We start from the raw sequence: 17169 nt of genomic DNA on the forward strand, positions 1-17169 counted from the left end.
CAAAATAGATCAACAAATTACGGTAAACCGCGCGTGCCCAGGAGGTGGGGCTTTGGGGCCTGCAGCCCCGGGGTCTTAAAAAAAGAGGGAGGCAGAAAAAAGAGAGGGAAGAGAGGGAGGGAAGGGGATGGGAGTGACAGAGAAGTGGCATAGCCAGGCCCGTACGCAGTATTTCTTTTAGGGGTGCTGATTTTAAAGGTGGACCTTTTTCCAGGGGGTGGTGCGATTTTGTAAAAGTGGACCTTCTACCCAAAACTTTGGACTTATTTGACTAAAAAAGCATAAAAAACCTATTTGTTTTCTTTTGCCACACCGCACGCCCCTCCCCCTTCGTACGGGCCTGGGCAAAGCCAGTGGGGCAGTAAGGTTTATAGGCCTAGACAGTGCCCCCTAAAAAATCGAAGGGGTGGAAAAGGGAGGGAAAAGGAAAAGGCCTACTTTTTCGGTCTAATTTCCCAAAAATTGAAAGAAATATCCCGAAAACTGAAAACAAATATAAAATAATACCATTACCGGGACGAAAATGTTACAAAAATCGGCACAAAATATTAGCAAAACTGGGATGAAAATTTTGTTTTGCCACAGCCACCTAGCCTCATTTCAATGTCCGGGCATTTTTAGGCAAAAGAAAGGCAGAAAAGTGGATAGAAAACAAGGAAGTAAAGAAGAAGAGTATACGTTCTGATTCATTGTGCATCATAAATATGTTCACGCTTGAAATTTGTGACACGGAAATCGCATCCACTGGAAATCCGTTCTAAAATACATATTATGCATTATCATGACATGATGATATGGCCTATGCTTAATCATGATGGTCGGAAAAATAAGTTAATAATAGCCTATAGGGGCCTAATGTAAAATGTTTTTAGTTTGAGGATAATATCCCCCCTCACAACTCGGGTCCGTTGAAATCTATTATGCCGAAAATAATACCAATAAATAAGTGTAAACTTTTACACAAAATGACTTTATTGTGCCTTTCATTAATTTTGTGAAATTTCCCCAACTTCTGAGGGAGCACATCCCCCTCAGGTACCCTTCTCCTCCGTCAAAAAGAAAAGGCTAACTTGCAAGTATCCATATGATATAGGCCTAATTGAGTAGGTTCATACCCATAACATTTGCGGCCCAGAAGTCAGGTCCGCAGGAAATTTGTATGAATTACAGGCCTATCATTCATAAATATATGCCTATAAGCCTATTATAGCATATCCCCCACAAGCACCCTTGCGTTAAAACAAAAAGGCTACACTTAGGCTGAATTGTAGGAGTTATTGAGCACACGTATTCATTTAAAACTAAAATTTGCGGGTCAGTTGGAAATCTGTAAAAAGTAGGGGAGACCGGGGATGGAAGTTACAGGGGGAAGTTGTTACACCTCTCAGTGTGCCAAGCTGGAATAAGAGAGAGCATGCTAACTGACATCCATATGTTGCCTACACATCACTGGGGTATACTGCCAATCGCGAGCTTTCTCCATTGTTCTACTGAAAAGAAAAAAAACACCTTTTTTGTCCTATCCTAGTAACTTTCTGACAAAACTGTAATATTGTAATAGCTCTAACAACTGGAGGTGAATAATGCTAACTTGTTATGGTTAATATAGTATATGTAGGTCGCTAATATATCCCCGAGTCATGACCTGTAATTCTGCCTCAGGGTTGTGCTATAATGGCTTATGTGTGTAAAACTCCCTATGGGGATAGTTGTTACACTGTAACAACCTACCCCATGTAACAACCTACCCCAATTACATTTTGCATGTGTTGAACTAAATTTTGTTTCATTTTTTAAGTAAAATATTCCATATGTCTACTGTATATTTTGCTTTGCCTACACCTGTAATTGTTCTACTGTTAATGATGTCAAGAACCTGGAAAAGGAAGACAGAGAGGGGGAAAACACATCTTAATGTAATGGAAGCTGCTGTATGTTGGAATATGGTTATTCTTTGCGAGTTGCAGCGGCTGACCATAATGTCAGAGCAGCATAGTTATATTATATAAATGAACTTATGATAGAATAAAAATGATCTAAATGCTTCTAAAGGCCTATAAAAGGTCCATAAAATTTTGTAAAATTGTAACAACTTACCCCACATGGTGTAACAACTTACCCGGTATGCGGGGTAAGTTGTTACAAAAAATTACCTTCATTAATTAATTAGTAGTTAATTAGTTGTTTGATGTTTTCATGTTTTGTATGCCCCAAATTTTAGTCAACATAATGGGCTAACCACAGACCCAAGATAGAGTGTTTTAGTTCTTTCATTGGAATTATATAGGACAAAATGTAAATTTTGTAACGTCCATCCCCGGTCTCCCCTACTATATGTTCCGAAAATAACCAATAAACATGTTGCACCAAATGGCTCCATTGGGCCTTCACATTGAAACAAATTGTCTAATTCGGAGGGGTGAGGGGCACATCGCCCTCAGACAACCCTAGCGGCGCTGCCGCGCCGATGTTCAACATTTTGAAATTTTGTTCAGTTCAGCCCCCGGCGGTCTCGGAATCTAGAAACGCCCTGTAAATAATAACGATGATAATAATTTTAGGAAATAAAATGATGAAATAGTGAATAAAAATGCTTCTAGTTTCTTCTTGGTATTGGTTGAAATTGTTTCCATGAGTCGGGGCCTGAACAATTAATTTACTACTCCCATATAATGTTGAAGTTCAAGTATAATACTCTATGTAGAAGTTTGGTGCATTCATCACCACATGTTGAGTTTTGATGTGTACGGAGAATTGAAAGTTTGCCAAATGTCGTCGAGGAAGAAAAGTTATTCTGCAACATTTAAGCTCAAGTTATGAAAAAGAACAACAAATTTTTTTTGCATTCCCTGATTTTTATGTTTACTATAAAGAGTGTACCCCGAGTCTGCGCTTTAATTCATGAATTGGATAGTAAAATACTCAACTTGGGCTAGCTATAACCCTGATTAGGCCTACTCGCAAAATTATTCCCGCTGCGCCGGTTCACGTTCACCAACATTTACTAATATCGTTTGCGGCTGGGTTTTGAGACTAGGGAGTATGTAATTTATGAGACGTCTCTGAATTATGATACTGCCAGGTGTCTCGGCACTGAAGAGTCTTTGATATCAGAGACGTCTTTGAATTAGCAGTGCCCCCGAACTGATCTAGGGGAAGGTGGGGCATAACGGACCCCCGGGGCAAAACGGAACCACCTGGAAAAATAGGCCTTGGCAATACTGCCGTCTATGCAAATTATATTGAGGAACACGAGTATGGCTACGAGGATTTACAACAACAATTTTATCTGAAACAATTCACTGACATTCGAGCAAGATCGAGTCAAAAAATTACTACCCGTCTGGTGTAAGATATGTAGATGTTTAATGCGCTGAAATTTTACTTCATTAATATCGGATTCCCAAATGATTGTGCATATTGTAAACACGAAGGTACTAGCCATGAGCTGTATTAAGTGCATGGCCTATATGCTACGATGTATTATGCATGCAACCTATTTCTAAAAAATCGGGTATGGGGCAAAACGGAACCCTAGGTGTGGGGCATAACGGAACAGGGTTCCGTTTTGCCCCGGGCGTTTTGTCCCACAGATGGGTTCCGTTTTGCCCCAATTGGACATAACTTGTCTTCACTCAAGGAAATGTAGGCGTTATCTTGGGGCCTACTCGAACATGTTTAACACTTCGCTGAAACATAGACATATAACTAGACCTACAGATAGAATTAATGATTAAAATTTAACCATTTACTCCACAGAGATGGTAGGCCTACTGAATATTTCTTTCTAATCAAATATTGGTCATACATATTATAGGCCTACTAGGCCTATAAGAAGTTAACCACTCACTCCACAGAGATGGTAGGCCCACTTAATATTGTAACTGAATATAGGCCTACATATAACTAGGCCTAGGGCCTACCGATGGAACAACTGATATAAGTTTGCACCCATAGGGCCTGCACTTTGGCTCGTTTTTTGCAGGTTTACATGGTCCAATAATCACAAGATGACTGACATGTGGTAACAAAGGAAGCAGTCACTGCAATTTGATTATGTCCCATATGATTGGCCATTCAAGACACCCCTGTGAATATACTATAGCGGCCTTTTCAAAATATAATACCTGTTTGCTTGACTGTATTGACAATACCCGGGAACAATACACACAGTATATGCATTGGACAAACTTTTTACAATAAGCATGATACAAGTGATGATGTGACCTCCAGATTTATACATCGTTCGTCTCGCACACTGACAACATTTGATTGAATGGACTGTAGGCTACGGCGCCGTGATTACGGTGAAGGACACCGGTTCAAATCCTTTGTTTGGAGCCAATCGATAAAAGCATGCAGGGCTTCTATACCCATGTACAGTTTATCCCTACATAACCTATGTCTTGAATACGCTGGCAAAGGTATGTAATAATCGGATTAATACTATATAGCAGTAGGTAAAAACAAGTTTTGAATAATCCGCGCTATAAAGTCCCATTCAGTGATCCCAGCGAAAGTGAAAAAAAAATCAAATTGTTACGTTTATAAATTTTTTGATGAAAACAAATGGCAAAAAAACAAAACAGGAAAACGACAGTATTGACGAAGTTGAAGCCCCATTCAAATACATGTAGGCCTAGCTAATTTATATACTGTCAGTACCGGTATATAAATTACAGACTCACGTAAATGCATTATTTTTTGTCTTAGACACACGGTTTTCGGCTGAACCACTGCACTAGCAAGCTACGAGTATGTTAGCACATCTATGACAATGACGAAAGGTACAAAATCAGCCATAGGCCTTTAGATAGCAGAAGACACAAAAGTGGTGTTTTATGACCTTTGACATTCTTTTGTGGCGAGTGACATGGTCTTTCAATTCACGCCGAGTGTCCTTGACAGGTTTGACTATGCTTCAGTGGTCATGAAAGAATTCAAAAGATAACCTCTGCCCCAATAATCCCAAGCAATTGTCTGAAACTGCTCCTCGGATCATACGAACTCAGTCCTCAAATGATAGTCATAATAATGTCCAAAATTTTGATGATTTTTACGATCGTCGGGATGGAAAAAAAAAAAAAATCACTGAATGGGCCTTTCGTTCCCTCTCCTTATATTACCCTGGCAATATAAATCAAAGAAAAATAAAGAAAGAAAACAAGAAAAGAAAATTAACCAAATTAAGGGATCTGGAATGAGCGTTTTGAGCGTTTCGATAGTATTTTTGTGGGACATGAGAGCACATCAGACATATCGAATTGCATTCTGAATACGAAGAATGTCTTTCTGATATCAAATAAATTTCATTGTTTGAAATTCACGATATAATACAAATTTTATGACAAATTATTAAAATTTGATATTTTTCACATTTTTGATATATAACAGTCCTCGAAGTAAATATCATAAATCTAATGTTATATTCTTAAACAGTCCCTGGCATGATACCATACATGTATAGGCCTATGTATAGTAAATTTGTCTGCTTTATCTGTTTTGTGCTGTTTAAGCAAATAGTTAAACATAATTTCCATAAAATGTAAGCTTTTACTGTCAGCTAGATATGTCCCCTTTTAATTTTGGGCAGAACAAGTGAGGTAAAGCAAAGAAAATTGAAATTTACTACTACTAGCGCCAATGAATGTTATACGATTGTAAAACGGTACGATCCTCTGGGTGTGTGTGCGTATGTGTGTCCTGCACGCGTATTTTTTTTTTTTTTTTATAACGGGACGCAATACGATACCGGTATGTTATAAGAATCAAACTTACAAGAAAGATGGCTCTTGTCAAATCCTACAATTCTGTCAGAGAAAACATGCATATTTGCATTAAATTTTTAATTAATTGACATAATTGATTAATTAATAAATATTTTATTTAATGATTTACCATAATTCCAAATATGTCAAACAATATGTCAAATTAAAGCTAATGAAATGCTTTATAAATTGGTCAGAGCGCATTTTGCAGAATGCATTTAGTACTTTAGTTACATGATTCCAAACATTCTATTCCAATTTTTTTGCTATACACGCATAGGAGCTGTACTTTTAAAATCCGCGCCTAATCAATAATAATAGTCTTTCACTCCATTGTCAAAGTACTGTGCTCCCTGTAGCTGTAGCATTATGGTTTTGTAGCAGATGACAGTGCTCATTCAAGCCTGTCAAGGTCCGTTAGTAGCCACTTGCTGAATGGATGGCCATGATCAGCTATCAAAGAGCTGCCAATCACAGTAGAAGTTTGATAACATTTTGTTAAAAACCCAAATGTGATATAAGGACAAAGCTGTGCATGTTGGTACTTAATTGTTTGGATTCTTACGTTGAAATTCCCTTGTATTAGTATTTTTATGTGTAGTGTATAGTGGTCATAAATTATAATAGCTTTTAAATTTTGGGCATTTTTGCTCTGTTGCACTGTACCATTATGGAATTTGAGCAAATCAATTACCGACACAAGCAGGTATACAGTGTATTATTTTATTTTTATTTCGTATCTCAGAAGCACAGCTCACTTGGTAAGGCATCAGAATTTGGTACACTAGCGCTTCGAACTTTAAACGGAAGGTGGTGAGTTCGAGCCTCATCACGGTCACATTAATTTTATAAACCAAATATTGTTCGAACTTTTCATATTTGTTTTTCTTTTATTGTTTCTTTTCTTTGTCTTTTTTTTCTTGTTTTCTTTATTTTTTTTCTTTATTTTTCTTTGATCCATATTGCCAGTGTAAGGATATGAGTGAACTAACGGCCCATTCAGTGATTTTTTTTCATCCGGACGATCGGGATCGTAAAAATCATCAAAATTCAGATTTTGTACAAGACTGCGGAACTCAGTCTTCAATGATATAGTCAGTAATAATCTTTTGGTCATTATATGACTATCATCATTTGACGACTGAGTTCTTATGATACATCATCCGAAGAGCAGTTTCAGACAATTGCTTGGGATTGTTGGGGCAGAGGTTATCTTTTGAATTCTTTCATGACCACCGAAGCAGAGTTAAACCTGTCAAGGACACTCGGCGTGAATTGAACTGACCATGTCACTCTCCACAAAAGAATGTCAAAGGTCATAAAACATCAACTTGGTGTCTTCTGCTAGTGGTTCAGCCCTAAGCCGTGTAGGCCTATTTAAGACAAAAATAATGCATTTACGTGAATCTGTAATTTATATACTGACAGTATATATCAATTAGCTACATGTATTTGAATGGGGCTTCAACTTCGTCAATACTGCCGTTTTCTTGGGTTTTGTGTCAATTTTTTTCATTAAATTTTTTTATAAAAGTAACAATTTGATTTTTTTTTTACTTTCGTTAAGATCACTGAATGGGGCTTTGCAACGCGATATATTCAAAACTTGTATTCACCTACTGTTATAGCATTAATCCGATTATTACACAACCTCGCCAGCGTATTCAAGACATCCAATGCAAATAATCACCTAGATTATGACGTATCATACCGTAAATATGGCGGAGTAGGCCCCTACTCAAATTCATTCAACAAAAGCATGATTACAAGCTATTGCAATCTACCGCGACAGCTCGTCTCACACACATAACAAATGCACAAATGTGACTCCTCGCCACAACTGAGCCCGGATGTCGCCAGTGCCACTATTGAGATATGCTCCATCGAACTTAACAATAAACAATAGGAAAGAAAGGATTTACTGACTGTTTTATTGATTTTTCACTACTTAAATGTCAAGTACTATAGACATGATATACATCATTTTAAAGCTAATTTCAAGCAGAATATTTTGGTTGAATATCTCAAAAATGATGATTGGCGACATCCGGGCTCAGTTGTGGCGAGGAGTCACAAATACGATCAAATAGGTTGACGACAACGTTTGATTGAATGCACTGCATTGTGCCATGATTACGGTGAAGGACACCGGTGAAGGACACCGGTTCAATTCCTTTGTATGGAGCCAATCAATAATTTCACGCACATCCTCTATTATTGCCCAATTATTGCCCGGGATGATTGCACACTGTAAAAGAGCTATTGTTATAATGTTTGATGAAATCGTGTTTAACGTGTTTAACGTATTTTTATGTTTATATAGCCTTGTTCACACAGTCAGACTTAAACCACTTAATACCGGACTTAAATTACGTCGGTAATAGTATCGGGTATAAGTGGCAGTGTGAATGAGCGTCGGATATAACTATATCCGACGTAATGTGGTTTAAATCCGACAATTTAAATCCGAAGATGACCAGGGTTAAGAGCTGTTAAGACCGATCGAAACGTTACGATCGGTAATAGTAATTACGTGTGAACACTGAACAGCGCTTTTGGGCTGTCGGATATAACTGTGACCTTTCACCTTTCTGCGTGATTCAGCGTGAAGAACACTTCCGGGTTAAATTAAATCACTCGCGCAACTGATTTGAAGCAGAGTATAAATAGTGTGACCAGTGAGAGATAAAACAAAATCATCATGGATGCAGGTGCGAATATCAAACGCAATAGAGGAATGAACTGGCAAGAGAAGGAGACATTAGCTCTGCTGACCATTTCCGGTTAGTTATGACCAGTAATAGCTCGGATATAAACACGTCGGACATAGAGTTATTGCCGACTCGTCGTGTTCACACAGTCGGACTATTACCGGACTTAAATTACGTCGGTAATAGTATCGGATATAAGTGGCAGTGTGAATGAGCGTCGGATATAAAAACAATTACTATATCCGACGTAATGTGCTTTAAATCCGACAATTTAAGGCTGAAGATGACCAGAGTTAAGAGCTGTTAAGACCGATCGAAACGTTACGTCCGGTAATAGTAATTACGTGTGGACACGCAGCACTATTGGGCTGTCGGATGTAATTGTGAGTAGGCCTATATCAAAATTTTAAGCAGAGTAATTTATGGCTGCAGCTGCAAATATTAATATAAACTAGCGGGATGCAGGCCTTGCCGTTTAGATTTTAAAGGCGAGTGGTTAATCACTCGCTAGCATGATTGTAGGCGAGTGGTCGAATTTTCACAAATATCACTTATTTAGGAAATAATCAAGTAGAGTTTCTATCTTGACACGGTATTTATGTACATTTATGTTGAAATGCGCGCGAAGCGCGCTAACATTTTTCACTTTCTACGCTTGGAGGGAGTACAGCATCGATTAAATACTGAAATGGCTGATTTAGTGGCTGATTTTGGGAGATTCGCAGCGAGTAATATTTAGTGTCTATGGCGAGTGGAAAATCGCTCACTAAAATTCGAGTTTGGGCGAGCGGCGGCGAGCGAGAGCGATCGCTCGCCTCAAACGGCAAGGCCTGGGGATGCGATTATTTTTTTCGGACATCACCGTTAGATGAGTAAATGGGAGCGTTCACTATAACAAGAAGAATTACTGAACAGGTAGAATCATTGAAAATGAACATTAAAATCTGTTCTTTCTTACATTTCCCTTTTAGCTTCTTTTTTTATTTGCTGCTTGTGATTTCCCGTTTCCATAGAGTGGTCAATTGGAATGACAAGGAAACATTGGCTATACTCAAAATTTGGAGAGACACGGAGAGTATTTCTGGGATAAAAAAAAGCTTTGGGAGGAGATAGCTACGCTATTACATGACAAGGGGGGGGGGTCCCGATACGGTCGGGGAGCAGATACCTGTAGTGATAAAGGCACTGAAAACTCTCCATCGCACCCTCCATGATCGGGTGAAAAATTCAGGCGCAGGAGCAATTGACCATCCTTATTGGGATAACCTACACGAGTTTGGGGGGGTAGCAAATGTTAACCCCAGAGGGTTCAGGGGGGGGCAGTATGGCTCTGGATGTAGATGGAGATGAAATTTATTAAGCCATAAGCATGATAACAGAAAGGCATGCAATTGCATTTTATAAGATGATTAGGGGGTCCCAAATATATACGGAAAGAAAAATAGGGGGTGTCATAAAATATTTTGATGACCAAAATGGAGGGAGTCACAACACAGCATGACTACAGATAGTGTGTTTATTTTATTCAAAAAGACTGATGCCTTTGGGGGGGGGTGTAAACGGTGGGGGGTCATAAAATATTTGCTGCCGAAATAGGGGAGGTCGCAATTTTATTGAAGCCGACGTTTTGTAAATTTGGGACCCCCCAAGAAAAAAATAGCATGATGATGGGAGTCAGTGTAATTTTTTTTATTTTTGTCAATTTTTCAAAGATGTCCACCATAGTAGGGCCTACATGTATAAAATGCGATATAGAGCTAAGTCTACTGTAAAATGGGACTACTTTGTCAAACTAAAATAATAATAATAATAATAATAATAATAATAATAATAATAACAACAACAACAACAACAACAACAACAACAACAACAACAACAACAACAACAACAACAACAACAACAACAACAACAACAACAACAACAACAACAACAACAACAACAACAACAACAACAACAACAACAACAACAACAACAACAACAACAACAACAACAATACCTACATAAATACAAAATTGGTCTTAATTTTGGAACCTTTGAATTTGCATTTTTCTTACATGACATACCTACCGCATTGTCTGTAATTTGTTCTAAAGAGGGGCGTTTATTGAAAGTGAATTTTCAGTGAAAACATTTAAAATCGGGTTAAATTTTCTGATGATGCTCATGTAGAAACGGAAGGGATTTATGACCGGTAATAGGCTTTAACGGACATAACACGTCGGGCATACGCTGGCGAAGTTACGTCATTTATCGGATTAATTACCATAGCAATAGGTGAAAACAATTTTGAACATTTCGCGCTGTACTACAAGCAGGTTGCACTCATCACCTGTATGTCTGCAATCATAGATTGAATACAATACCGGTCTTTTCAAAGATACTAATCTTACAGGTGCAACTAATCAGCATGATTCACCTATTGCTATGGTACTTAATCCGATTATTACGTAACTTCGCCAGCGTATAGCGCTATTGCCGACAAATGTGGACGCACTAAGGGATTAGCGGAAATATTTAATTCGATCGGACATAAGCCTAGATAAAATATTACCGGTAATAAGTGCATGTGTGAACACAGCTTAAGTTTATATGTTTAACGTATTTGCTTAAGAACGGCACAATACAGATAAAGCAGACAGATTGACTACATGTGGTACATGTATATACATATTAATATAGGGAATGTGTGTGAGTCGAGTATTACCTAATTATAATAGGGGCGTATCCAAAAATGAATTCACGCCCCTTTCAAATGTCGAGCCAAAGTGCAGGCCCTATGCAGGGTGCCGTTTTGCCCCATAGGGGGGGTTCCGTTTTGCCCCGATAGTGGGGCAAAACGGATTTTGTTGAAAATATTTCTTCATTTTATAAAAATTGTAAGATTCAAGTTATATTGGTTAATGGTATATTAAAGGTAAATACAAACTTCAACTGAACATATAATTTTTACAGTCATATTACTTATGGTGACGTCACAGAGCATCCTCAAAGTTAAGTGTTCCGTTATGCCCCACCTTCCCCTACTATACTAAAATAATAGACGTTGTGTGTCTGTCTGTCTGTCTGTCTGTCCGGCTATGCGTTCCGCCGCGCTTCGACGCATCGTTCCGATATTTCACACATAGGGGAAGGTGGGGCATAACGGAACACTTAACTTTGAGGATGCTCTGTGACGTCACCATAAGTAATATGACTGTAAAAAGTATATGTTCAGTTGAAGTTTGTATTTACCTTTAATATGTACCAGTAACCAATTCTTGAATCTTACAATTTTTTATAAAAATGAAAAAATATTTTCAAAAAAATAAATCCGTTTTGCCCCACTATCGGGGCAAAACGGAACCCCCCTATGGGGCAAAACGGCACCCTGGGTGCAAACTTATATCAGTTGTTCCATCGGTAGGCCCTAGGCCTAGTTATATGTAGGCCTATATTCAGTTACAATATTAAGTGGGCCTACCATCTCTGTGGAGTGAGTGGTTAACTTCTTATAGGCCTAGTAGGCCTATAATATGTATGACCAATATTTGATTAGAAAGAAATATTCAGTAGGCCTACCATCTCTGTGGAGTAAGTTCTATCTGTAGGTCTAGTTATATGTCTATGTTTCAGCGAAGTGTTTACCATGTTTGAGTAGGCCCCTAGATAACGCCTACATTTCCTTGAGTGAAGACAACTTATGTCCAATTGGGGCAAAACGGAACCCATCTGTGGGACAAAACGCCCGGGGCAAAACGGAACCCTGTTCCGTTATGCCCCACACCTAGGGTTCCGTTTTGCCCCATACCCGATTTTTTAGAAATAGGTTGCATGCATAATACATCGTAGCAAATAGGCCATGCACTTAATACAGCTCATGGCTAGTACCTTCGTGTTTACAATATACACAATTGTTTGGGAATCTGATATTAATGAAGTAAAATTTCAGCGCATTAAACATCTACATATCTTACACCAGACGGGTAGTAATTTTTTGACTCGATCTTGCTCGAATGTCAGTGGATTGTTTCAGATAAAATTTTTGTTGTAAATCCTCGTAGCCATACTTGTGTTCCTCAATATAATTTGCATAGGCGGCAGTATTGCCAAGGCCTATTTTTCCAGGTGGTTCCATTTTGCCCCGGGGGTCCGTTATGCCCCACCTTCCCCTAGATGGGTATCGGGCGTGCGCTGTTTACCGGGTAGTTTCGAAGGTCATCGGAGGTCAAGGTCAAAGGTCATGGGGGAAAATACCCCACGTGGATACAAAGCAGCAAGTGCACATGGATAAAAAGAATCCACTAGCCAATCTACAACAAGTTTCAAGCTGCCCAAGCCAGTGAACAAGGTCATTCATTCATAGATTCCAGGATATGCTGTAATGTCTTCCCAGCATTCATTGCTGAAATCTATCTATCTATCTATCTATCTATCTATACTAATAAAATAATAAGCGGGCTGTATCTGTCTGTCTATCTATCTGTCTGTCCGGCTATGCGTTTCGCCGTGCTTCGACGCATCGCGCTGAAATTTCGCATATAGATAGGTATCGGGAAAAGCATGTTGGCCATGTGGTTTTCAAGGTCATCGGAGGTCAAGGTCAAAGGTCAAATGGGGGAAATACCCCACGTGGATACAAAGCAGCATGTGGATAAAAAGAATCCAGTAGACAATCTACAACAAGTTTCAAGCTGCCCAAGCGGGTTTCATTCAGCTTTTGGCTATCTGCCCAATTTGAAATGCACTGTAATGTCTACCCAGAATGCATTGCTGCAAATGATTTGTACATTTCAAACTTTGTCCGATCGGGCCCAAACTTGCTGCCAATGAATTCTATAAGCGCCCATACGCCAATAAGTGCCCACACCCCAATAAGCGCCCATACCCCAATAAGCGCCCATACCCCAATAAGTGCTCTCGCAGCATCAGGGCTCTCACAGCCGCAGGTGCACTACAGTAGTACTACTAAAAAAATAGCCGTTGTCTGTGTGTCTGTCTGTCTGTCTGTCCGGCTATGCGTTCAGCCGCGCTTTGACGCATCGTTCCAATATTTCACACATAGATGGGTACCGGACATGCGCTGTTTACCGGGTAGTTTCGAAGGTCATCGGAGGTCAAGGTCAAAGGTCAAAATTTCAAACTTTGTCCGATGGGGCCCAAACTTGATGGGTGGAATCCTTGATAGGAGGGGAATATAATGCACGAAATAAAGTCGAGGTCAACCGAGGTCAAAGGTCATTACGGAGGGGTCAAATTTCAAACTTTGTCCGATCGGGCTCAAACTTGGTAGCTGGAATCCTTTGTATGAGGGGAGCATGAAAAACATTATATGGAGGTCATCCGAGGTCAAAGGTCATGGATGTCAAACTTTGTCCTATCGGGCTCAAACTTGGTGGGTGGCATCCTCGATACGAGGGGAATATATATGCGCAAACAAAATTGAGGTCAGTCAGTGCTCTCACAGCATCAGGGCTCTCACAGCTGCAGGTGCACTATTGTCTGTCCAATTAACTTAGACACCCAGTTTTTGTTACTTGTTTGAAAAAATATCCACTTTCAAAGAAAGTCATGAAAGAAAAGTGTTAACATTCGCTGAGACCTAACGGGATTTTTGTGTTTCCAAAGCATTGAGTGAGAGTTTACCAGAAATTCTATTGAAATTGGAAGGTTTTTTTCAACACTTTAAAACTAATCCGGTAGAAGTTGGGTACCACTATTTTGGAAGGTCTCATTATACAGATTTGTAGGTATTGTGATTTTGGATAGTGAATGGATGAATAGTAAATTAATTATACTCCTCACCAAAAACATTTTATAAAAATGAAAAATATAATTCAGTTCATAAAATGCAGACAGTGTTTCTAATTGGCATATTTATTCTTAGTGTATTAACTCAGTGATCCCAGCTGTCCCTCAACCAATTACAACAATTCGGCGCGGTATTTGAATCTTGTTCTGTGCATGCTTTTGGATTGGCCCAATTCAAGAAAATACAAATTGTATGCCCTATGAATGTTCTGATGTTATTGGTGAGGAGTAACATTCACAATACACTCCAGACGCATAGTAACTTGCCCTATCATTTGTTATAATGCACCAACTGAAATTATTGATTGGCTCCAAACAAAGGATTTGAACCGGTGTCCTTCACCGAAATCATGACACAGTGCAGTCCATTTAATCAAATATTGTCATCAACCTATTTGATCGTAGTGTATTTGTTATGCGTGTGAGACGACCTCTCGCGGTAGATTGCAAACATGCTTTTGTTGAATGCATTTGAGTAGACCGCCATTATTGTGAATTAGTAAAAGGTTCAAAGAAAAAGGGTGGCATCACTGATCAATATGCATGATTACAATGTTCAAACACCCCTTACTGTAAATAGATTATCCCATCAAAAGTTTCAAGTCATTAGGAATATTCGGCTGGACCCAGATATCTTGCTGTAAATCGGTCAAAATTGAATAAAAGTAGACAAGGAAGAATATTTTTTCATCGCTTTACTAATAATTTCTGTTAGGTCTGACCCTGTTTAGCAACTTTTCTTTCATGACTTTTTGCCAAAGTAAAAACTTTTCGAAATATATCCTAAAAACCGGGTGTCTAAGTTATTTGGACAGACAAATAGTACTATTGTCTGTCCAATTAACTTAGACACCCAGTTGTTGTTACTTATTTGAAAAAATATCCACTTTTAAAGAAAGTCATGAAAGAAAAGTGTTAACATTCGCTGAGACCTAACGGGATTTTTGTGTTTCAAAGCATTGAGTGAGAGTTTACCAGAAATTCTATTGAAATTGGAAGGTTTTTCTCAACACTTTAAAAATAATCCGGTAGAAGTTGGGTACCATTATTTTGGAAGGTCTCATTATACAGATTTGTAGGTATGGTGATTTTGGATAGTGAATGGATGAATAGTAAATTAATTATACTCCTCACCAAAAACATTTTATAAAAATGAAAAATATAATTCAGTTCATAAAATGCAAACAGTGTTTCTAATTGGCATATTTATTCTTAGTGCATTAACTATAAGGGATCCCAGCTGTCCCTCAACCAATTACAACAATTCGGCGCGGTATTTGAATCTTCTTCTGTGCATGCTTTTGGCTTGGCCCAATTCTAAGAAAATACAAATTGTATGCCCTATAAATGTTCTGATGTTATTGGCGAGGAGTATAATTCACAATACACTCCAGACGCATAGTAACTTGCCCTATCATTTGTTATAATGCACCAACTGTGACATCTTTTGAGTTATAGAAGTTGTGCATGAAATTATTGATTGGCTCCAAACAAAGGATTTGAACCGGTGTCCTTCACCGAAATCATGGCACAGTGCAGTCCATTCAATCAAATATTGTCATCAACCTATTTGATCGTAGTGTATTTGTTATGTGTGTGAGACGACCTCTCGCGGTAGATTGCAAACATGCTTTTGTTGAATGCATTTGAGTAGACCGCCATTATTGTGAATTAGTAAAAGGATCAAAGAAAAAAGGGTGGAATCACTGATCAATATGCATGATTACAATGATCAAACACCCCTTACTGTAAATAGATTATCCCATCAAAAGTTTCAAGTCATTAGAAATATTCGGCTGGACCCAGATATCTTGCTGTAAATCGGTCAAAATTGAATAAACGTAGACAAGGAAGAATATTTTTTTTTTTTTTTACTAATAATTTCTGTTAGGTCTGACCGTGTTTAGCAACTTTTCTTTCATGACTTTTTGCCAAAGTGAAAACTTTTCGAAATATATCCTAAAAACCGGGTGTCTAAGTTATTTGGACAGACAATAATAAAATAATAAGCGGGCTGTATCTGTCTATCTGTCTATCTATCTGTCTGTCCGGCTATGCGTTTCGCCGTGCTTCGACGCATCGCGCTGAAATTTCGCATATAGGTAGGTATCGGGAAAAGCATGTTGGCCATGTGGTTTTGAAGGTCATCGGAGGTCAAGGTCAAAGTTCAAAATTTCAAACTTTGTCCGATCGGGCTCAAACTTGGTGGGTGGAATCCTTGACACGAGGGGAATATATGCGCGAAATAAAATCGAGGTCAACCGAGGTCAAAGGTCATTACGGAGGGGTCAAATTTCAAACTTAGTCCGATCGGGCTCAAACTTGGTGGGTGTAATCCTTCGTATGAGGGGAGCATGAAAAACATTATATGGCGGTCATCCGAGGTCAAAGGTCATGGATTTCAAACTTTGTCCTATCGGGCTCAAACTTGGTGGGTGGAATCCTTGATATGAGGGGAATATATGCGCAAAACAAAATTGAGGTCAACCGAGGTCAAAGGTCATGTAGGGGCTAAATTTAAACTTTGCCCTATTGGGATTAAACTTGATAGGTGGAATCCTTCGTATGACTGAGGGGAGCATGCAAAAAAATTGCACCACGGTCATCCAAGTTCAAAGGTCATCTGGGGTCAAACAGTATCGCTATCATGCCAGTGCTCTCACAGCATCTGGGCTCTCATAGCCGCAGGTGCACTATACTATAATCATAAGCGTTGTCTGTCTGTCCGGCTATGCGTTTCGTCGCGCTTCGCCTCATCAATGCGATATTTGGGACATGGGTAGGTGCCAGGAAAAGCATGTTGACCGTGTAGTTTTGAAGGTCATCGGAGGTCATTGGAGGTCAAGGTCAAAGGTCAAAATTTTGAACTTCGACCGATCGGGCCCAAACTCGGCCCAAACTTG

Source organism: Amphiura filiformis, chromosome 13 (genome assembly GCF_039555335.1).
Source record: "Amphiura filiformis chromosome 13, Afil_fr2py, whole genome shotgun sequence".
NCBI classification, from domain to species: Eukaryota; Metazoa; Echinodermata; class Ophiuroidea; order Amphilepidida; family Amphiuridae; genus Amphiura; species Amphiura filiformis.